At 42.7% G+C, this 17012-nt stretch overlaps 1 long non-coding RNA gene across 1 annotated transcript in view; it reads right to left on the minus strand.

Annotated features, from left to right (window-relative positions):
• Window positions 1-15215: 15215 nt before the first annotated feature.
• The window catches only part of LOC135319857 (uncharacterized), a 49314-nt gene continuing 47517 nt past the window's right edge, over window positions 15216-17012 (minus strand). The window contains exon 3 of the long non-coding RNA XR_010378803.1: window positions 15216-15568. This is a non-coding gene — a long non-coding RNA (uncharacterized LOC135319857). The remainder of the gene's footprint in view (window positions 15569-17012) is intronic.

Consider the following 17012-nt stretch of genomic DNA (forward strand, 5'->3'; position numbering starts at 1 on the left):
AGGGACCACAGAGATCAAGTCTAAACTCTTCCTTTTAAGGATAAGATTCCTAAGGCAGGGTGCCAAGTCAGGCGGACTTCTTGCTAGTGCAAGGATGCCAAGAAAGATGGCTTTAGTTTGGATTCTTGGTAGAAAGAGTTGGAACCAGGACAGACAGTTCAAAGAACAAGGAGTTCCTCCTCCTGCCAGGAAATAAAGAACCCTGCATTACTCAGTCAATGTAAACTCACTGGATAAACCGTTTGCAGTTTATGGTCTGATACTTTATTCACAATGTAGCAAAGCGCCTTTGAGTAAGGGAGCCATGCCAATGCAGACCTCAAGTAGAGACAAAGCAGGACAGGAATCAAAAGCTTCAGTTCCCAATTTCTCCAGAGGGGGGCAGCAAATCACCAGCTGGGAATGCCAGAGTAGCTCTATTTTGCTTTGTACTTATCAGAACAAACTTTTAACATTAAATGGCAGAAATATATGTCGCTTTCCATTTGTTTTGATCAGTTTTTCCCTCAGATACATGGATCTTTGAATCACATCCTGGACAACGCACCCAGCAAGGAAAACCTTATCTGTCTCCAACCAGATCCTCTTTTATTTTTTTTTTCCCAAAGATCATTTTTTCTCAGTGCTGAGCCCATTGGCTGACTGAGAGCATAACACAGACTGTTTGCCCATATAGCCTCCCTGTTAGTCAATAACATCCCCTCAGCCAGTCTGGAACCTTCTGTGTGTTACCTGCCAGGGAGGTGATCCTGATTCTCATACAATCCAGGAGGAAAGGGTCAATTTGAAGAGAGAAAAATAGAGGAGCCCTACGAAGTGCTGCAAGAGTAGTATGGTCTGTTAAACCGCAGAGTTCGAGATAAGCAGACCCAGTGCTTCTAAACATCTTTAGGAACAAATGAATGTTTAGTGTTTGAGCAGAAAATGACTGAAAGGGAGCCAAATACAAAGACTTCTCACAGATGGTGACAGGAAGGGCAGGGTCATCTGGCAACCACTGGTGGGAGCGTGGTATGGAAAGGAATAGCCAGAAACTGCTTCCAATTTTCAAGCAGCTGGAGGCATTCTGTTGGCCTTGGAGAATTGAAAAGTTAAGGGGATGGAAAGTGAGGGAGGCCGATGCCATCATCTGTGCTGCTGTGAGCTACACAAATAATGCCAAACAACTCAAGCACAGCAGAACAGAGGAGGTTAATGTATATGCCACTAAGTCAAATGCACAATCACTGTACCACACGGTGGGACTGACATATCTGTGAACGCTCCCTACGTAAACTTTTACATGAAGTGCATTTTCAAGGGAAACATCTCGTGTATTTTTCACAAAAATTCATTTCCCCAAATGCCTAAAATATTTTTAGCAGTCATCCCTTATATGCAAACTGCTGATGGATCATTTAGAAAGTATTCCTTTGTTCCTTCAAGCAGGTTCAGTGAGAGCTCTCTTTGGGCCCACTTTGCAGTTATTTGTTCCAACTTACTTTACGGCCTTGAAAGGAAAAGGCTGAAATATTTTTGCAAATAGTTTAGACTTTTCTCCCAATTCAGCCTAGGCCATCCTTCCAATTATTTGGACTTATTGAGATTTTACTGTTCTTTGGAAAGGTTCATGTCCCAGAACATGAATTGACATAGTAGAATTTGGCCATCCCCGCCCCCCACCCCAGCACTAGTGCAATGTAGGAGAAAAAGAACAACAAATAAATTCAGAATCAAGAATTTGGGGTGCAAGTCCGAGCTTTGCCCCTACCTCACTTTGCACCATTGGATAAATCACTCAGCTTCTCTGAGCTTCAATTTTCTCATCTGTAAGATGACAAATCTATAATACCTTGCTGAAAAACCCCTCAGTTGATAGTATACATAAGCAATAGGCTCATCATTGTCAACAAATATTTGCTGAGTGCCACTGGTGGTATGCTTCCAGCAGACCTGGTTGTTAATTAATTATTCCCTTGTCTAAGCAGATGGCAGACTCAAACAAATAACATTGTTCAGAGGGCAGGGAAAATGTTATTAGCCTAGACTCAGCCCAGCTGGGAATGAAAATGTCATTCCCTCAACAGGTACTGCTTTCTAGGGAGATGCGGGCCTGTGGTTTTGCATATTATGAACTATTCCTGTTTTCAAGACCCAGAGTTCTTTGCAGGTTTACATAAGCTATGGAAGTTCTAGAAATCGTCAAGTGGATAATACTTTTTTTTCTTTCTTTAGTGGAGGTACTGGTGATTGAACCCAGAACCTTGTGCATGCTGTGCATGCTAAGCATGTGCTCTACCACTGAGCTCCACCACACACACCCCTCAAGTGGGTAATTCTTGTTTAGAGTTCTTCATCTACCTAGGAAGGAGAGGACTGTCTTCTCACATTTTATAATAAGGTGGTGGAATTTGGGACCTAGAAGCCTCAAACTTTCCTTCCATAAAGCCATTCTCAGAAGCTTGGTGACCCCCCAGATTTATATCTCTAGCCTGGACCACCCTCAAGAACATGCACTTGACATCAGTCTGACCTTTAGACCCAAGCCAGTCCCTGCCCTGGACCCCAAGCCTCAAGCCCTGTGCCCTTTCCCGTGGTTGCCCAGGCAGAGTGCCCCAAATTTGGACCTGGTCTGCGTGGGTTCTGGTCACCAGAGATGCCCTCTTCTAATTTTTCTAAGTCCCTCTGTAGTGGCAAGGACTGCTCGGGGCCAGCTGTGACATCCGAGGTGGGGGTGGGGATATGTCATCATGGGACCAAGTCCTGATTTCTTCCTTTCTAGGCACTCAATGACCCTCTAACCTCCTTCCCACTTCCCCCACTTCCACCTGACTCCTGGTGCCCCCCAAGTGCCCCCAAGAAGCCCTGGAACTCTTGGTGGTCTCTGTTCCAGGAGGGGACCCTGGTGACAGGAGGGCTCCCACTGGCAGGTACAGTGTCTCTGTCCCAGAATCAGGAGAGACTGGGCTGCCTTATAAAGTTCTCCGTGTGACTCATATCAGACACAGGACAAGGTCAGGGCTCTGGGCCACCGAAAGTCCACTGTCAGCCCTGGCTTTGAGCAGCCTGTGGGGACTCAGGTTGGTTCTCACTTGCAGGGGTTCCCGTCTCAGTGGTGCCCATGGTCCACAGCACCAGAGGGCAGCAGGGGTACCAACAGGTGTTTTTCCATCCTGAGTATCCTTCCCCAGATGTGCCTCATCACTGCCACCCAGTGGTCACCCTATCCCTCCACAGGCTCCTACACACATATCAGGCATCCCCTAGCAGTAGCCAGGCCTCATCCTGGGGGAATTGCCAGGTGTTGCTCCACAACGTCAACCAACAGGCTATGCCCATCCGCAACCTCTGGCCTCTGAAGGATATGGTGCCATCATGATCCCCCCGGTTGGTATGTAAGACGTTCCTGAGTGAAGGGCCTCTCCTAGCACTGCCTCCCGTGTGCAGACGGCGGGGTCAACACCGAATGAGCATGTTCTGTGAAGGCACTGTGCGCGGGGCCTAATGACGTGGCAAGAAGATGCCACACTTACACTGTAAAATTCCCAACAGTGAACGTATTACAAAAGGAATTATCTAGATAAAACAAGATTATACTGTATAGCACAGGGAAATATACACAAAACGTTATGGTAGCTCACAGAGAAAAAAATGTGACAATGAGTGTGTATATGTCCATGTATGACTGAAAAATTGTGCTGAGCACTGGAATTTGACACAACATTGTAAAATGATTATAAATCAATAAAAAATGTTAAAAAAAAAACAAAAACAAAAAAAAACAAAAGGAATTATCATTCAATGTTCCCACATAAGACACGCACTTGTAGTCATCATCCTCGAAGCCCAGCGGTCACCTCTGAGAGTCGCTGAAGCCAGTATTCACAAACCGCACCACAGATGATGTAATGTCGGAAGCACTGATGTAACCAGCATGAAATAAGCGGTATTAGGGAGCCACAGAAATAAGATCTCATTGTTCCCATACAGTTTCCAAAAAACCATGGCATTGACAGTAAGAACAGCATTGTTATCTTTTTCTCCCAGTGGAAGATATGAAAGTTGTACATTTTCCAATAAAGAGACGGTTCCTAGCCCTCGGGATGGGGAGATGGTTACCTTCACGTGCACTAATTAGACGAGGAGCAAATGCAGAATTACCACTTCTCAGTGCATGATTCTATGTCACATGGCAGATGGCTACACTCCCCCTGGGTCCAAGAATTTTTAAATACGTTTTTAATCAAAAACGTTTTTTAAATAAAATTGCTTATATAGACAGGTATCCCTTAAAAAGATCCCCCAGCGCCCTCCATGTCCCAGGAACAGCCCTTGTCTGAAGACAAGGTCTTGATCTTCCCTTGACCCCCCAAACATGCCCCTCCCACAGTGGCTCCATATTCTTAAGATTTTGCTCAAGCTCAAATCATCGAGTCATCCTCGACTCTCCTCTTTCTCTCACACCCACTTTCAGTCCATCAACAAAGCCTGTTGGATCTACCTTCAAAACACATCCACTTTTCACTTCCTTGCTACCATTACCTCCCTGGGCCAAACCACCATCATCCCTCACTTAGATTATCACGGAGTAAGTTAGATGACCACAGAGTAAGTTTCTTTACCTCTCTGCTTCCTCTGTAGGCTCCCTTAGACCTATTCTCCATAGGGTACCCTAAATGATTCTTTTAAAAACTAAGTGGGTCACATCCCTCCTCAATTCAAAACTTTCCAATTGCTTCCAGTCACAGACACTGCCTTTGCCTCTCAGATGCCCTTTCCTGGGAGGATGGGCGGCCCAACTGTGGGTTAAATAACCACAGCGCCCAGCATCTTCAAGGTCAAAGCTGCAGAGGACCTCTTTGTTTGGAGTCACAACTTTTCTAGGTCAGCCTGCACTTGGTGTAAGGGTATAAAAGCCTGGTATGTTGGTCTGACAAGGACAACTCTGGATAAAAGACCACAAAGGACAATATTGTCTCCAGAACTCACCCCCAGGTGGACCAAGGCATGCTTGCATCTTCATCACAATTCAGTTTCCACCTCTGCCCAATCCTATCTCCTCCTCCCTTTTCACAGGTGTCAGACCTGTGTGGCCATCTGAAGGTTCTGCCTGTCATTCCTGCTCCCTCTTCCTTCATCTTCCACACACATTTCCACCCTCCCCTGGCCCCAAATCTTGCACTTCCACATCCTCGTTGGCATCCAATTCTCAGAGGATCAAAAAAATCACTCATTTTCCCTCAGCACCCCATGTACAATAGCAATGCACCCTCCCCTACACTCTCTAGCCCCTTTCCTCTGCTTCCTTTACTCAATAGCAATTGTCACCACTTGCTATACATTTTTTGTCAAACAAAAATCTTTATTTTGATTTTTCATCTTCTCCCCCACAAACTAGAACATAAGCTTCTTGAGGGCAGAGACTTGGCTTTGTTCCCTTTCATATCTGTGTGCCTAAAATAATGCCTTGGGTGTAGTAAGAGCTCAGTAAATATTTGATGAATATAAAAGAACACATACACAATTGGGAGACCCCTGCTAGAAGAAAAGAAATACTTGAATAGCTGCAAAAATACTTCATTTCCTTCTCTCAGACACGTAGAGAAAATTTTAGGAGCTGAACTTTTTTGTGAGTTGCTGTTACTTCCAAATTTGAGTCTAGAACCCAGGTGCCCAGATCTGCATCTTCTCTTTCCCTTCATGTACACATTTATGCTGCTTTGAATATTTATTGAGCTCTGTCTGTGAGCCAGACACTGGGCTAAGGGCTAGAAGATACGAAGGTGAGAATGATACCACCCTGCCTTTCTTCAGTCCCTGGACCAATAAGGGAGACAGACAAGTTCTCACTAAAGGAATTAAGTGTTATACTACATGCCACAGTTGGTGTTGTGAGGCACAGAGAAAAGCCACTTAACCCAGCATTAGTGGGGGCTAAGGTGCCCAAAGGAAGGCCTGAGAAACATCTCCGTTCTGTTCACCTTTCTGTCCTTCAAAAAGCCCCTACGCTCGTTCCTACCTCAGGGCCTTTGCACTAGCTGTTCTCCCTGCCTTGAGTGTGGTACCCTTCCAGATTTTCACATGATGACACCTTCTTGTCACTGACATCTTGGATCAAATGTCACCCCCTCAGGGAGGCCCTCCTGAATCTCTAATGTGCTCCACCCACCCCAGTCACCCCATCCCTGCATCTTGACTAGACAGCTCAAATGGCCTTGCCTTTGTCCTTCATAACACTTCACATAACCTGTTGCTTGATTGATCGTGTCCTGTCTGTCTCCTCCATCCCATGCTGTAAGTCCTTTGAGGACAGGGACCTTATTTGTTTCACTCTCTGCTCTAGCTTCAGTGCCTTCAAAGGGGCCTAGTACACATAAGGAGCTCAACAAGTATGTCTTGAGTGATCATGTGGAAAAGTGTATAAAAAGCTGATGCTTCAACAGAGACACAGAGAATAACTAGTAGGTCAGGGTGGGGTGGGAGTGGAGTAGCACCCAGGGAAAAGCTAAGAGAAGTGGGTTGTGCTGCTTTTTTTATCTCCCCAAGGGTTCCCAACATCAAAAACCCTCACATCTGGCTAATGGTATATGGGGATTCATTATACCACTCTCTTTACCTTTTTTTTCTGGAATATTTCATAATTTTAAAAAATTAAGGAAACAAAAGTCTTGGGGCTGAGTAGGCAAAATAAATGTACGAAGCAGCTCCATTTTAAGCCCAAAGGGGACCTGGAGTAAACTAGAGACAGCAAGCTCCACACAAAGATATTCAGGACCAGAACAAAATGAGCCAGAATGCAGCCAGTCTCTGGCCCTGCATCACACAGGCTGAGTCATGGATACTACACAATCTCATCAGTCGATTCTAAAAAATTTTACAAGAAATATCCAACAATCTGGAGACCAAACCTCAACCATATTGAAGAATTGGGCTCTTTTCCAAGACCTCACTTGTGCTACAGCTTTGTCTAGTGTAAACGGCTCATTTCCCTACAGGGAGATACTGGAAAATACATATTGGTCTCTGCCCCCAGCTCCTGGCACAGAGCTCCCAAAACCCCATCATTTCCTAAGTGAAAAGAGCATGAGGAACATCCTTGATTCTATTGAGGCAACTCTGGATGGGTTCCTGGATAGGGACTGGCCACCAGAAAGACCAAGCCATGATTAGAAGCTTGGAATTTTCAGCCCCACCCCCACATTCTCCAGAGAGAGGAGAGGGCTCTATGTGGAGTTAGTAACTAATCATGCCTACGTGAGGAAGCCTCCTTAAAATCCCAATAGAAGGGGGGTCAGAGAGCTTTCAAGCTGGTGAGTATTTCCACACTGGGAGGGTGACTCACCCCAACTCTGGGGGAAAGAAGCGCCTATGCTCAGGACCCTTCCAGACCTCACCCTTTGTATCTCTTCATCTGGCTATTCATCTGTATCCTTTACCATAGCCTCTAATAAACCGGTAAACAGCTTTCTGTGAGCTGCACTAGCAAATTAATCAAACCTGAGGAGGGGGTCACGGGAACCTCTGATTGGTAGCTGATCCATCAGAAGCAAGGGTGAAAACCGGGACTCACGACTGGCATCTGAAGGCGGGGGTGCAGTCAGTCTTGTAGGACTGAACGCTCACCCTGGGGGATGGGACTCAATCTCCAGGTGGATAGAGTCAGGACTGAATTAAATTGTAGGACCTCCGGCTGGTGCCACAGAGAATTCCCTGGTGTGGAGAAAAGCTTCCACGCATTTGGTGACCAGAAGTGAAGCGTTTTGTGTGAGGAGTAAAGGAGACACACAGGAAAGAAAGACTCACAGGTGGAAAACAGAGTTTTCCTGTGCACCTGCCTTCTCCACGACTCCCTGCAGGGGAAGGGGGTAATTACAGCTCTTTTAAGCTCCCCACTGCAACTTCCAACCGTCACTCTCCCAACCCCTGAAAAGCATCTTCTCTTGAGGTTCACATCATCCAAACATCCACCCTCTTCCCATCCTTGTTGTGTCAATCCCAGGTCCCTTCACCGTGGTCAGCAAGGGCTTGAACACCTCCTTATGTTACGGAAATGACAGGCCAGCCAAGAAACAAGCACCACTCGGAGGGTTGGAGTACTCAGATTTATTATGCCGGCGGGCTCAGAGGGGCTTCTGCTCCGAAGCTCTGAGCACCTCCAAGATGTGCACATGAGGTTTTATAGGGTTAATTACAAGTATGGGGCTATTAGCCAATAAGGTTCAAACAACAAAAAGCAAGGAATCAGTACACTGGAGCTTATCAATTTGGAACAGATCACGTTACTGACACTTGTTGAGCTTGGATTTACGAGTTAGCTTGTTAGCCCAGTAAACTGACACTAAACTTCAGATTTATGAGTTAGCCCAGCAGAACTTAGATCAGTAAACCAACACTTATCATACTTAGATTTGTGACTTAGCTCGTTAGCCCAGCTGGGCTTTTCCTTCACACTTACAGGTCTTTTTCTGCAACTTCAGCCTCTAGTCAGTATCCCAGAAAATAACAACCATCCATGAGGGTGACCCAGCCCACAGCCCCATCTTACCAGCCACCTCACCTCCCTCACCCTTCACTTCAGCACAACCACTCTAAGCCATGCCTGAAACCCCTTTTTACCTTTACCTGACTTCCTGCAGCCTCCCTCCTGAATCTGTCTCTGTCAATCCAACGACATCCAACTACATCTCCAGTACCATGAACTTTCATTTTCATTTCAATCTATCGGAATCCAGCTAACTTCACTTCTTTTCCTTACATACAGCTGGTGTTTTGCAACCTCGGCTAAATATGAGAATCACCTGGGGAGTTTTTGTGGTTCAGGATGACTAAGCTGCCTTAATCAATGACATCAGATGCTCTGGAGGAGGGACTCAACCATTATTATTTTGAAAAATTCCCCAACTGATCCAACATGCAGCCAAGGGTCGAAGCACTCAGTGTTCTACAACCTGCGTCTCGTGGTTCATCACTTTAACTACTTTCCCACCAGCATCTTCACCTCCCCATTCTCTTCTCTACTACATGCTCCCTGAAAGCTCAGCCTCCTCTCCAAAGCTGAGGGAGGGGAACTCAACAGAACCACTGCAAGTTGGTGGGTGTCTGGGAGAAAGAGAAGCCTGACATCTCGGTCCCTGGTGGCATGGCTGGTAAGCATTGGTTTTGCCCATCTACCCCAAGTACTAGTAAGAGAATGAGCACTGAAGCCAAAAGTGTGATGGTGCGATCAGGAGAGGAGCCAGTGGACACCCCCTCAGCTTCCCAGCTCCTCACAGGTAAAGCATGAGCCTGCTCACCTCTCTCTAGAGCCCAGGGTTGGGACCACGGAAAGAGTGTAAGACTGGAGGTGGCCGACTTGTCAAGGACCATCGAGGCATGAAGCAGAGAGGCTCCGGTGCAGAGGAATGTGGTGGGAGGCTTCAGGCCTGGAATCACCAAACCTCTCAAAGGCTTCTTCCTGGAATTGCCTGGGCTTGAATCTCTTAAGTGCCGCCACCTGTGTCTCTTAGAGACAATGAGCTCCACCTGGAGTGCAGACCACGCCTTCACCTCGAGACATATCTTCCCTTCCCCTCCCCCCTCTCCCCATACTAGAGGGGTCCATCATGGAAGAAGGTGGGCTTTTATGAGAGAACATTGCCCTCCCCTCCATCACTCACATGCACAAACACACCAATTCACATGCACATCCCTGGGGCCATGAGACTTGTGTGTGCTGAGAGGAAGGGGAGAGCTTTGGATCAAACTGGAAGTTTTGAAACCAATCTAGATTTGTGGAGAAAGAATCTGATGAGTAGTTTGGATTCAACATTTTCTCCTGCTCCAATCAACCATGGCTGGGGGTGAGTCATCTAATACAGTAATGGCTCCCAGGTGGCCACCCTGAGGATGAGAGAGGCACTGTGAGTGTGGCTGACTCCTGAGAGACTGCTCTCCGTGGGTGCTTTTCTTCCTGACTGGAAACTGAGAGACGTGAAAATACTGAGCTTCTGAGAGGCTAAGGGATGCTGCAGGTAGGGAGGAAGGAATAAACATGCAACAGGGAAAGGAAACTAAAAGACACACTCCCCTGATCTAAATATAGCCAGCCCTGAACCCAGCCTTGAGCCAGCTTATTCTTGCTTGGTTAGTTTTCTTCCTATAACCTCCACATTTTTCACTGCAGGTTTCATGATTCATTATTTATTTTTATCTGGCCCAACAGAAATCATCTTTGACTAATATATTACCGGAACAACATATTACTGTACTACAAACTAGAAGAGAAAAAAAAAGACCATGGGGACAATAAAAATATCTGGAGGAACGTTGAGATTAGGAAAACAAAACAAGGTTGCTAAGACACATGAAAAGAAACATGAAAAAAAGTACAACTATCTTAAAAGGATAAGACAAGAAACTAGAATTCTGTCTGTCATTTTTTACGCCTGGAAAAAGGTGAGACACAGCACTATCATGAAACATATGTGTTATTACAGAAAACTGTCTCCAGGTGACTGCCTGGAGGTATTCCCCTGTCAGAAGCATGTGACTGTCATGATGAATCAAAGCTGTGTAAATTAACCAGTAGGTACACTGTAGGCAGAAATATGTTTTAGAGAGACTAGCCTTGGATTTGTGGGTAGGAGTAGGCGTGCTGAGAATGAAAAACAGAGCTAGGAAAGAGAACAAAACAAATTCCTAATTCTTCTCTTGTACAATTCAGTAGCTGCACTGAAGTTTTCAAACAGGACGAGAGATAGGAAGTACCAACATCACCTCAAGTGCTAACTTAACAGACTGAATGGTTTAAAAGAAATTTTGCATGTGAAAGGAAGTGTAATTAGAAATAATGACATTTATTTTAAGGGAAACTTTGAAATATATTTCCTCGAGCACACTCAGGACTGGATTAATGGAACCAGGTAGAATGATTAATTAACAAGCCTGCTCTCCAGTTTGTAGGCTTTATTTACATTTGCAAATTTTAATAACCCAATACCCTATTTAACGATTAAGAGCAAGGACTAGGATCCAGGTCAATGCAATGAGTATGTTAAAATAACCAAAGCTTAAGCAAAACAGGATGTGGGATCCCAGCAATGCTGTTTTGCAATAAGGCCCACAATCCCGACATCATTTCTTCTCTTACTTCCGACACTCCCACCAACACACTGTAGGTGTTGTCCCTGGAGAGAATAATCAGAGCAGTGAAAGTAGAGGCAGAGAGAGGAGAGCAAACAGGAACAGATCCTAGATGAGACCTTGGAGCTGGAACTTAAGACTATTCACCTCAGAAAGGGGAAGAATTGCCCCCTGAGCACTGCCATACCAGCCCCCGAAATGGCACCAGAAAAATGCTCTGACAGTAATATAGTCTCCGTGGTCCTTTAAACTCTCACCTCAGCAAGACACTACGTCACTGGTTTCCCAATCCCACTTGGGAATTCTCAAAATTGGAAAATGCTTTTCCCACCGGATCCACATATCTCCAGGGAATTTTTGGAGTTCCTGGAACTATGTTGTGTAATTTAAAAGGAGCCTACCATAAAAAAAAAAAAAAAAAAAAAAAAAAAAGGAGCCTACTATAATTCTCAACCGACGATTCTGCAGAAAAAAAAATGATGGGAAAATGAATACACAGAAAGCTTTCCGAAACTGAGATTTATGACTTCACTGAACAGTAGAATGGAGAAAGAAACATTTTAAAAGACATTTAGCATTAGAATGGACTACATATTGTAAATAAAACAACTCTTACTCTTCCTGCAGTAAGCTAATTAGTTTAAAATTAATTTTAAAATTTCTAGCAGTCAGTACATTCTTGGCACAGGGTAGACGCTTAATAAATATTTTCTAAATAAATTGAAAATGAATCATCAAATTTGTGTTTTAATTTCAGTTTCTTTTTATAAGAGTGTGTTACCTACTTACTCTGGTAGATGTGATTATAAATAATCATAATCTTACCAGTTGCTTGTAAATATTGTGTTGGTCACCCTTAATGCTCTCACTACAGTTGTCAGTTGTGAAGCTCCTAGATAAACAGCACCCAAGAATACACTGCAGATTTTAGAAGTTTATGTGGGTTAATTCCAGAGCCAAATATTCCTTACACCCCTACAGGTTATTCACATTTTGGTCTTGATTGAATTTGTTGGGACTTTACAAGCTAATTTAAATTGAGCATTTTTTAAAAAAGAAAAACGCCAATTACTGTAAGAGAAAAGGACTGGGGAGAAGATACAGGGTAAGGACACCTGAGTCTCATCCTAAGCGTGGTATGGGCTAGTGGTATGACCTTTGAAAAGTACACCTCTGAACCTAATTTCTGAAATAGGTTCAGAATGAATGGTCTTCCAGCTGTGATGTGACTCCAAGACTTCCCTCTTCTGTACACAGACAGAGGTCCTTTAAAGGAAATCAGTTTCAAATCCTCAACTTACATTTGAAAAGACCTGTTTTATACAACTACTCTTCCTAAAAACACACCAATGGTCCAGCTGTCTGTGTGGGTTCTCCTCCCACTTTTCATCTAATAACTGCTTCCCTCATCAAAAAAAACTTTTAAAGCACACATTTCAGTCATTCCAAATCTTTCTACACTGTATTGTAAAACTTGAAATTGTCCTGAGAAGTTAAAATGTCTGAAGCACCAAACATAGGGAGATTCCTAAATACTGGTATTGAGAAGGTAAATTACTTTAATGACTGATTAATCTTTTTACAAGTCAGGTAGTTCCTAATTCTTTGCTATCAATATAGCTGAATTAGGACATTTTAGCTAATAGTGCATTAATAATAATTCTTGGTGATATATCACTATAAAATTTCTGATGTAAAACCTGGAAGGAGTTGTGAGAACTGAGTAATAGTGCTATAACAAAATATTCTTCTCTCTCATCTGCTTATTTATTTGAATAAGGTTTCTCGGAACTTACAATAAGCAGGCAGAGAAGTAATGCTAAACTCTGCCTTGTCCTAGCAATAAATGATATTTAAACATGCATACATAAACTAATTGAAAAAACAGTTCAACCCATCTAATTAAGAAATGTATTTCTAATAACATTTTACTTTTCAGTTACATATCAAAATTTATCAATTTTTAATAATCTGTATAATAATAATTATAAGAACTCCGTCTAGAAGAAATGTTAAACATTTTGAGCTTGTTACAAAAAAAACTTTCCAAATGTAAATTTAAATGTATATACAAATTTTTGTGGTAGAAAAGTTTGGTGGATCTACCCACAGAAGATTTTCAGACAAAAAAACAAAGACATTGAAAGGTGGAGGATGAGAAGTATGAAAATACAGATTCAAGGGAGAAAAATGAACACTATAATATTTTCCACTGTTAAAAAAGAGTTCATTCATGTATTTTTTAAAAGGGATAAAGTCAGGAATCAAATTGGGTATTTCGCCTGCAATTAATACAACTGACTTTTTAAAGTGTCAGTTTACACTAAGTTAGTAATGACATGCTTTGCAAATATTTAAACTTACAATTTCTTTTTAATTAGTAACTTGAAAATGTATGAGGGTGTCAACCCTCTTGTTTCAAAATTATTTGGGAGGCTAACGCAGTAGGAAAGTTTGGAAGCTGCTATATATCAAGGATCTGAGGCCCATACAAACCCTAAAGAATCTGTGGCTTTACTATTTCAAACCTTCTAGTTAAAGAAATGAGCACTTTGTGATATCAAGTAAAAGCTGCCATTTCAAAAAGGATCCTATTAACACAATTAGTGCTCGTAACAATGTCTATGCCGTCAAGCGAAATTAAAATAGCTCTTCTGACAAATCAACATTCATAAATTCCAAGAACAAATTCGAGAGATTGATATTAAAGCCCATTTAACATTCACTTTCTCATTCATTCAAGAAATTACTGAGCCCCTCTCCTAAACCAAGCCTGTGGGAGGCTCTGGGAGCACAACCCGAGCGGAACAGTCAGGGACCCTGTTCCCCGCCCGTTCCCCGCCCGTTCCCCGCCCGTTCACAGGGCAGGGGGAGAACACCATCTGTAAAAAAGCAAGCGCGCAACGGTTGTGGTTAACGCTGAAGAAAATGAAAACCAAGGGGAGTGATAATAAGTAATTGGGGACTGGAGTTTGGAGACAATAACCCTGACGCTAAAGAAACTTGTAGCAGAGCTTTTTATCTGCGTAGGCGCCGTCTATCCAAGAGCCCTCTGGAGGGACCGTGGCTCTAGGCTAGTGTGAAGGCACGCGTGAGCATGCACACACCACACACATGCATACACCACACACTCTCCAGCACAAAAACGAAACACTTGAAATGCCCTAAAGTCTTAGTGACCATGTAAGAAAAAACCTAATAGAGATTTATCAAATTTTGGCAGCAATCCTAAAAATTTACATGACATTACCAATGAGTAGGGAAACCAAAGGAAATTTACTACCCATCGTAAAAACACGTTTCAATTCAATATGCTATACCGATATTACTCTATTGTAGTAGTATAATTTTTTACTACTATAAAATTATATTTTTATTCACTGTCTAGAAAATAATATCACATCATCATCATATGAGGAGGTGACCAAAGAGTATGTAGCCAAAATTGTAGGATAAAAAAGTATGTCAGGCAGCTAATTAATAAAAATATGCATTCTTTTTCTGGCTTTTCTGATGGTTGCGACATGTGTCCGCTTTTTTGTTTTGTCCTTTGTTGTAATTTTTTTCTAAGTGTTCACTTTCATGTGAATTTTTATATCTATAATTTTGTGTTCTCTATCTCAAATTAAAATCTCACAAAACCTGTCTGGTTCCTGGGTAGAACTACTTCAGATGGAAGGATCTGCAAAGCCCTTTCTAAGTGACTGACATTGGAGCAGAAACCTGGATGAGGACAGCATTCCAGGAAGAAATAACAAGTGACAAGGCCTTGAAAGGAGATGATGTTGCCTTGAGAAAACTAGTGTGCCTGGGCAGGAAGGGGACAGCAGCCAGCTCATTCAGAACCTTGGAGGCTGGGGAACAATCTTGATTCATTCTAAACAAACCAGATGACCATCTGATTCATATTTAAACACAGTAGCATCAATGTAAAAATATGTGGATTTTTTTAAAGAGCCTAAAGGCCTAACATGTGTATATTAAAACATCTTCTCACCCATAAAAGATAGACATCATTACCTTCCATGTGAAAAGCTACTGCCCCTCTGTGGTAAAAGAAGAAATCTTCAGAATAACATGATTTCTGGGCTAAAGTAAAATTCATCAGTGGTGATAATTTTTTTTCATTGAACAATAAACCAAAATATCCAATTTTTATGAAATACGAATTCTAAGGCCAGAGAGTTAACAATGTAATTTTCAGGTAAATATGAGAATACTAGGCTCACAAACTAACTACTAATGAAGAATACACATAGGGATAATGCTTTACAATGGGCTTTAATGTCTTGGTTGTTTCTTTCTTCCTTCATCTCTCCTTCATGACTGACCTTCCTCACTTCCTCCCTCCCTCCCTCCCCCCATCTTCATTCCTTCCATCCTTCTTTTCTTCCTTCCACAACAGTCTATGAGCACTGGCTTTGTGCCGGACACGTGTACAGAGGTAACCGAGACAGATATCAGCTTGCTGCTTAGAAAAGAAAACAGACATCAAGCAAATAAGATTTTTTATTGATGTATAGTCAGGTACAATATGTCAATTTCTGGTACATAGTGTAATGCTTCAGTCATACGTATACATATACTTGTTTTCATATTCTTTTTCATTATAGGTTATTAAAGATATTGAACATAGTTCCCTGTGCTATACAGAAGAAATTTTTTTTTATCTATTTTTATATACAGTAGTTAATTTAACTGCATCTCTACTGCTTACTACTGAAAGAGGAGTTTGTGATGCCATGGGAGCATCTGTAGGGGACTACCCTAGGCTGGTGAGGTAGGTAGCACAGGTCACTCTGATGAAGTAACCTCGAAGTTGATTCCTCAAGGAGCGCTAGGAATTAGGCAGGTGAGGGTGGAGGGGAGGAGTGTTCCAGGCAGGGGGACAGCATCAGCAAAGGCCATGAGATGGGAAGGAGAATAGTGTTTGAGGAACAGAAAGACCAAGCCAAGAGGGAGAGGGGCTGCAGATGAGGCAGGGGAAGGAGGGAAGGGTCCTGTGACAAAGCACCTTGCAGGTCATGAGAAGAATTTGGGACTTAATCCTAACAACAATGGGAACATGGTAAAGAGTTAAAGGGTAAGTGAGTCAAAGAGGACTTTTTGTGTGGCCAGGGACACAAACCGTAACTCACTGTTACCGATCCACCTAGCTCCTTGAACCAGAGATGGCCAATATTTACTAGGGTTTTATAAGTCCATTCAGGAATAGCCATGCATGTGCACACAAATTCTCTTATCATCACTTAAATAATTCATGGTAGCACGCTGCATCCTTAAATCTTGTTTTTCTAACTTAACACAGCTTAGCAATCATCCCCTATCAGGAGATACAGAGCTGCCTCATTCTTTTTCTTCTCTGGACTAGACTGCCTATTGCATGCATGTACTATTATTTGTTTAACTAATTCCCTATTGGTGGACATTTAGGTCATTTCAAGGCTATTGCTAGTGCAAACAATACACAGTAAGTGTTTCGACCTATACATCATTGCCACCTGTAGAAGAAATATCTGTCAGACAAATTCCTAGAAGTGGAATTCCTGGGTTAAAGACAATGTTCATTTGGAGGGGGAGGGTATAGTCCTATGGTAGAGTGCCTGCTTAGCATGCACGAAGTCCTGGGTTCAATCCCCAGTACCTCTTTTAAAAATTAAATTAATTAAGTAAATCTAATTACCTCCTCCAAAACAAAAGAGTATGTTCATTTGGAATTTTGATAGGCATTGCCAAAATGCCTTCCCTAGAATGTTAGTGTATACAACTAACAAAGTGCTGATCCTGTATGTACAACATACACAGGGATATGAGACATGAAAAAGTGGTGTCTCAGTACGGTTTTAATTTGTACTTCTTTTATTAAAAGTGAGCTTGAGAATCTTTTGATCTGATTAAGAGCTAGTGCTTGT

This window comes from Camelus dromedarius, chromosome 3 (assembly GCF_036321535.1).
Source record: "Camelus dromedarius isolate mCamDro1 chromosome 3, mCamDro1.pat, whole genome shotgun sequence".
Taxonomy (NCBI): domain Eukaryota; kingdom Metazoa; phylum Chordata; class Mammalia; order Artiodactyla; family Camelidae; genus Camelus; species Camelus dromedarius.